General features: G+C 61.7%; 1 long non-coding RNA gene across 1 annotated transcript; it reads right to left on the reverse strand.

Moving 5' to 3' along the window:
- Positions 1-4,563: 4,563 nt before the first annotated feature.
- On the reverse strand, positions 4,564-6,156 carry LOC112477540. Its single transcript, XR_003045501.1, has 3 exons — positions 5,373-6,156; positions 5,078-5,237; positions 4,564-4,873 (listed from the first exon to the last, which is right to left on the reverse strand). It is a non-coding gene; the product is annotated as an uncharacterized LOC112477540 (long non-coding RNA).
- Positions 6,157-7,150: the final 994 nt, after the last annotated feature.

The following is a 7,150-nucleotide window of genomic DNA, read 5'->3' on the forward strand; positions in this document are numbered from 1 at the left end:
CATCCCCTTCGACAGAGGGGCGCCGTGGCCCGGAGAAGTTAGACTTCTTGCCACACACACAAGCCACAAGCGACACGGGCAAGATGCAGACCAAACAACCGACCCGAAGCTCACGCATGCGACCTGCCCCAGGCCGCACCCCCAGGCCCGAGGGCAGCTCCGAGGACATTGGTGCCCGGCCGAGTCCGCGGCTGTGCAGCCCCCCCCTCCACGCCCTGGTGGCCCACGCTGTCTCCTGGGTCCCCTCCAGGGCCAGCCACAGGACTCCGTGGAACAGAGACCCTGCGTGGCCAACGCCTTCTCCGTCCACGCCCGCCGGCCCGGCCCTGCCGCACATGCCGGGCGGAGCGCCTCACCTGCCCGTCGTCTTCCCGTGGACCCTGCAGGAGTGACGAGGGCAGACAGGACGTCGGCCTCACGTGCATTTCACGGTGACAGTTTCCTGTCGTGACGCACAGGACTGCCACCCTCAGCAGGTCCAGCCCAGGAGATGGGGACAGGGGAGGCGCTGGAGCGGGACCGCCCCTACCTTTGGGGGCGCCCTGCACCCCAGAAACGCCCGAGCCGGGGTGCGGGCCCAGTCGTCCAGACCAACGTGAGATCAGGGCGCTCGCGGAAGAGGGAGCTCTGAGGACGTCGCCGTGGAGGGCAAAGCAAGGCGGTGGCAGCCACGGCCCCTGCGTGCTGAGCTCCCGGAGCGGCCGCCTTGTTTTTGAGGAGAAAAAGCCAAATGGTTTTTGTCGGCCGTGATTCTGAGCCGGCCGCCCTGGGGATGAAGCGAGCGGGGATGTCCGCTCACCGCTCGAGACAAAGCACACGTCCCGTGCGGGGTTTTTAAATGCTTTTGCGGTTTTTAGAGCCATCGCGAGTGCCATGCGTTTCTTCTGAGTAACGGGACTGGAGAGGCATCTGCGGGTCACAGTGTTCCAGGAACCGTCCCCGAATCAGGGCCGCACTGCAGGTGGTGCTGGCGCCCCCAACGCCGTCTGTTGCTGTCACCAGTGCTTTTAGGGTCTGTAGACTAGAGAGTTAAGCCGTGTAAACACCAAAGGGACGTCACGAAATCCCCGGAGACCGGGGGACGTTGAGACGCAGCATCGGCCACTCCCGGGCACTCCATCCCCAAAGGGACCCGGAGGGCCACCCGACGCCGACGCCACCTCCCGCCCGGCTGGACAAGGCGGCCACGGGGTCCAGACGGTGGGGGAGGCTCATTGCGTGGTGACGTCCGCAGGGGACACGCTGCCTTGCCAGCGGAACTGCTCGTCACGAGGCCCGGGCTGCGTCGCAGACACAGCTGCAGAATCGTCGTAATCATGGCTTTTGTGCTGTTATCGCCACTCGCGGAAACCTCGCAAGGTCCAGGTGCTCTGCCCAGCACGACAGGTGACCTGCCGGTGTGGCCCGCCCCCCGCATGGGGCTTACATGGGGGACCCGGGCCGCAGGGAGCTCAGCCCCCGGCACCGCCTGGTCGCAGAGCGAACAGCGTAGTCGTCGGCACCCAGCCCATGCCGTCAGCCGCTCTAAACCACTGGCTCCAGGGGACGGCCAGGGCCTTGGTCCCTGAGCAGAAACACGTATCGACAGCTTGGTGTGCTGTCCACCCACCGCGAGTCCAGCTTGGCCACACCGGAGCCGTGACCACTGAGGGGGCTCACCCCTCGCTGGGCAATGGCCGAGCGCGTGGCACGGGCTCGCGGACTCCTCGGTTCGCGCCCAGCCCTCGGTGCTCCCATCCTGCACACGAGGGGCCCGAGGTCCGGGGCCAGGAGACGCCCCCGAGCCACACGCTGACGGTGGCGGAACCGCAACCTGAAGCCACACGAGACCGGCCGAGGCACACGCTCCACTGCGTGAGGCTGACGTGCCACCTGTGTGGGAATGACGAGCTGAGCATCCGGCAGGTGGCCCTCGGCGTCCCGCGCTCTCCAATAGGCTGTGGTGGCAGAGCAGGACCTGGGGCCGTGGGGTCTGGCCAAACCCTCCGCCCCCAACCAACTGGCAAGAGAACCTTCTAGTGCCCTGAGCCCTCCTCGGCCTCGGGGGCCGTCTGCGCCCAGAAGCCACGTGGCCCTTGGAAAACGCCAGCCGGCGGCTTCCTCTGGCTCCTGACAACTTGCTTCTCAGCACCGACCCATTAACCGGACAACCCTCGCCCTGCGGCCTCTCTCCCTGACCGCTGGCCCTGCGCCCAGCCACGCCCGGCCCTTTGCGTTCTGGCCCGCTTGGTGGACACCGACTCCCCACTCCCTCGCGGGACCGGCTGCCCTGCCAGGGCCTGGTGCCGATGTCACCTCGTCACAGGAGTCCCTCGTCCGTTCGCCGGAGCTCACGCGGGTCCCCGCAGCCACCTCGCCTGGACTCGTCTCCCTTGGTGGACGTCCCCGTGTCTGTCCTGTGCCGTCGGGGGGGATCCCGGCTCCCTGAGAGCAGACAGGGTCTGTCCCACCGCGTGTCCCCGCCCCTGTGGGGCCCTCACGGTAGAGCACACACCCGTGGAAGCCATGAGCACCAAGGCCCCTGGCAGCCGCAGCCCGTTTCCACCCCCTGGGCCCTGCTGTGGGGGGCCCCGCCTCCTGCTGCACCCTGAGAACCGAGACTCCCAGACGACCTTCTTGGCTCTTCCATGGGGTGTTCACTCAGATCACACACACGTCCGAAGGGCTGAAATTCCTACGCCTCCGCCTCAGAAAACATTCTACACGCAATAAAATAAACGGCATAAGCTTGTTCGGCCACTGAGACAGCACGTGACGGTGCCTTCGAGTGCTAAGTCCAAAGACACGGAAACGGAATCTAAGATTTTCATCTGGGAGGCATCTCTTCCCATCGGATTTTCATAGCAAAATAGTGTTGCTTTGACAGCAGGTTTGGTGAAATCTGCTGATCAGAGCAAACTGGCCGAGCCGAGCGGCCTGGACGCGCCCAGCTGGGACACGGCCCTGCCAGCGGCCAGTCTCGTCGCCGGGGACAGGGGCATCTCAGCCATGTTCTGAGTCTCCTCGTAGAAGACAGAGCGGGGCCCGCGCCCAGGAGGTGACCCAGCACAAGGCGTGGGCCACGGGCGTGGAGCCCGAAACGCGAGCGGCTCTGGGGCTGCGTGGGGACAGCCTGGGTCGCCGGCCTTTCCCGTCGGTCCGTGGGAGAGGAGACAGTTTCGGTTGCTCGGGGTGCTCTGCTCCGTAAAAGCCGTCCGCGGTCACGTTACTTTCCTAATGGATCTTCGTTCATCACTGCCAAACGAGAAATAATGGGCTCTAGTTACTGGGCGTCTGAGTCGGTGGCGGCCGGTTTCCGTTTGGCTCCGAAGCCTCTCGATCATTCGGTCACGTCTCTCCTGCTCTCTGATTTAAGAGCCTGAGAGCTGGGCAAGGCACAGCCACACGCGGTCACAACTGGGCGGCGTGCGGCGTCGCCGTACCTGCAGCGTCACCTGCGTTGTCGCCAGGCCGCGTGTGGGCAGCGGGGTGCACGGCCGCCACACGCGAAGCAGCCCCCCATCGCCGGTGCCGGCGGAAGGCGGCAGTGGCCGCCCAGCTCCCGCGCTGTGTGACCTCGGGCGGGGACGGCCCTGCGAGCCTCCGGGTCCTCACCAGGGCCGTGGGGACCGTGACGTGTCCTCGCACTGTGGCCGTGTGGCTGGACAGTGCAGGACCCGTCCCGGACAAGGCCACGGGTTGGTGCACTTCGGGGCGGCGACACGACGCAGCAGGACACCATGACGGCGGGTGTGTGTCCTTCCGCGCCGTCCAGCCCCGAGCGCACAGCGCCACGCGGCGCCCTCCGGTGAAATGCGGCCCTCGGTGCCACCACGGGCGCGGGGACCGCGGGCGCCCCCCTCGGTGTCGCTGTGGAACTGCAACTGCCCTAAACTCGCCGCCTTGGTGCTCGGGGAGCTGGGACGCAGCGACGCCCTGCGAGGACTCGGAGCTGCGCGGTCGGCTTCCCGGGACGCGCCCCGTCCACACGTCCCCTGACGCGGCTCCGCCGCACGCGGCTGCACTGCCGGCGGCAGCCTCGGCCTCGCCTGTGAAACTGCAAGGAGCAAAGCAAGGGCTGTTCCGTTGACATTGAAAACGCAGAGTCACTTTCCACAGCCTCTGCCCTTGACGCCGACGACCCCGAATCGACAAGGATCGACAGATTCATGTGATCTGGACACACAAAGGTCGACGCCGACGTGCTTTGCTTCAAAAGCAACTAACCTCACTAAAAGGAATAAATCGGTTTTTTCAACGCAGATGCAAATATTAAAGGAAATTCTTTTTTGATATTTAATTCAGTTATTAGAAAACATTTGGGTATGTTTGAAACAGCGCAGGTATGAGAATTTACTTTTTTGACAGTAAATTTTATGAAATCTAAATACAGATCAGGAATTTTTAATGAAAATGTCAAGATTTGCTTTAATTGTAAAATGCACATCGAATCCACAGACTTAGTATGAAAAACGAGAACATCTAATTGACGGTTTTCATACTGATTATACGTCGACGTGATAACATTGTAGGTTAAATACCAGGTATTATTTAAATGAATGTTACCCACCGTTTACTTTTTCAGACGCGGGACAGTGTGGGTCACAGGCAGTGTGGGTCGCGGGACAGTGTGGGACGCGGGACAGTGTGGGACGCGGGACAGTGTGGGTCGCGGGCTTCGCCCCCGTGCGTCACCGCATGCCGCATCGACCGCCTCGCCTTCCCCGTCACTGAGAAGGTCGTAAGATGCGCAGACGCCGACACATAGTTTCTGGTTTGTGCTCAGGGATTCCACCAGATTTCAACGTGAGTGTCTGGAATATCGATCATCTCACAGCGCGCCCGACTAAACCAGCGTCCTAGGCTGACAACTCAGAGAGCTGGCGGCCAAAGGCTAAATGAGGGATTGAGATGATTTTGAAAGGTTTATTGCTTTTTAAACTGTGGCAAAATAGATGTAAAATTTTCTGTTTTACCAGTTGTCGGTGGCATCAAGCACATTTGCACTGTCGTGCAGACACTGCTTCCAGAACTTTCCATCTTCCCGAGACTCTGTCCCCGCTTCGGACTAAGTCCCCGTCCCCTCCCCGGTACCCACCTCGTCTCTGTCTCCTGCGTGGAGACAGACAGCACCGTCCTTCTGTGTCCGTGAAAGGTTTGATTGTCTCTCAGCATCCGCTTCAGTGCGACCTCCCCTGGGACCTCATTCAGGAGAACGACAGACGGCCCTTCGGTAAACACTGCGATGCTGCTTTTTCCTAAGAAAAAATTAAGTTTGAAGTCAGAAAAAAATGCTCACAGCTCTGCCAGGAGCTATGAGGGCGACGTTAGGTAATCTACAGGGGACTCAGGGAAACCCCACCCCAGACCTGCGACAACTCCCAACTGCGGACCTCGCCGGCCTCTCCCGTGTGTCCTGGCTGGGACCGCGTGCTGGCTCGGGGGAGGGCGGCACCGCTCAGCGGGTGGTGTGACAGCTCCGGGTGGTGTGACAGCTCCGGGTGGTGTGACAGCTCCGGGTGGTGTGACATCCCACCGCCGAGGCTCTGGCCTCTCCCAGAGCAGATGCCGCCCGGCACCACCCAGCACCAGCACACCTGTGCCCCCTGCTAGGAGGAATAATGGGCGGATTCGATTAGACTCAGTCTACACAGCGTGCATGTGGGCTGTGGGCCGTTCACAGTTCTTCGCCCTTTTTTATTCTGAGAAAAAGTCAAATTTTTTAAATGTATCAACAACCAGCTCCTTCTGTGATTATGTGTTTTCTTAACTCTACAATAATTGTTTACATAATCTCTGCCCGTAAACACTTGAATGTAAGTTTGTGGGTCTACAACCAACCAAAATCAAAAGGACAATGGGCGATTTGCAGAAACTCGACAAACCCTGGTTAAACCCTCTGGGAAGGTCTCGCTGCCCGGGAGGCTCAGCGGAGGGCGAGGGGCGTCTCCACTGGGGTGGGAGGGGTCTGCAGACCCAACCCCGACGTGTGCGACGTGTGCGACGTGTGCGTGGCGGCTCCCCACGCCCGCAGACAGCTGGGTTCTGACGCGTGTAGCCAGCAGAACCAGACCCGCGGGCCCCGTCCCACGGGCCACTCCTCACAGAACTCAGGGAGCCCCTGAGCAGCCGGTCCCCGCTGCACCGCGGAGGACGTAGCGGGCAGGAAGCAGCCGCCAGGAGGGAGCTCCGGGCAAGGGCTGGCCAGCCGGCCCCTGGGACTTACGGGGCGTCATAGGTGCTCACGACTAAGGCAGTGGTCATGGAGACATGCGACCTCGGCCCCTCTCCCCCAGGAACCGGGTGGCACCAGGATGTTTAACCAGCCCTCCAGCTGTGGTTGGCTCGGCTGCCTCAAGCTCCCGCTCCCGCCCTCGGGTGGGGACCAGAGGTTGCCTCATTGAGGAAACAAGAGACACCATTGTCACGGTCACTCCTTCACTTAGGAAATCCCCAGGGGGTCGGGAGCTGCAGACAAAGACCAGATACATCTGAGGCATAGAGTTCAATCCTCTGAATGTTAAATATTTCTTATAAATCACAGTGTCACAGGGGGAAGGGGAGACGATGTGGGAAAAATGCTGCCAGAAAGCCCAGGAGTTATCGAGAAGGAGAAACGCAGGAAGGGTGGTGGCTCCTGGCAGTGACAGTCGCCTGAGGCAGGGGCTGGCGTGCGTGGTGCGTGACCCCCCGAGGTCACGGCTGGGGGCAGACTGGGCCCCGAGGCAGCCCGGGTCCTTTTTGCTTCATCCCACGTTGTGTCCGGCCCCGCATCTGCTCATGCGAAACAAACAAAGCTTTCATTTATTTTTTTCCATCATAAATGCAGGAAGTGTCTGCATTTCCAAGGAAAATATTTACGTGTTCACGGAGTGCATTCTAGGACGAATCGAATACTCGGACTGAAGCAAACGCGGTTCCTCCTGCGCGGCCGCGCCCCCTGGGCCCGGCTCCCCGCACGGACCAGGCCGAGGGGCGCCACTGGCAGGACGCAGCTCCGCCCGGTCCGCGGCCGCGTTTCTGCAGGCGTCACAGGCCGCCCTCCCTTCCGCACGCATCTGGCGACGCCACGGAGGCAAAATGCAGCCGCCCTACGCGGCGAGATCGAGGCCGCGAAGCCGCTTCTGTCATTTCTGGAGAAAGGCGGGCGGGCGGGCATCGTCAGGCTCCG

This window comes from Pteropus alecto, unplaced genomic scaffold (assembly GCF_000325575.1).
Source record: "Pteropus alecto unplaced genomic scaffold, ASM32557v1 scaffold53, whole genome shotgun sequence".
Classification (NCBI taxonomy): Eukaryota; Metazoa; Chordata; class Mammalia; order Chiroptera; family Pteropodidae; genus Pteropus; species Pteropus alecto.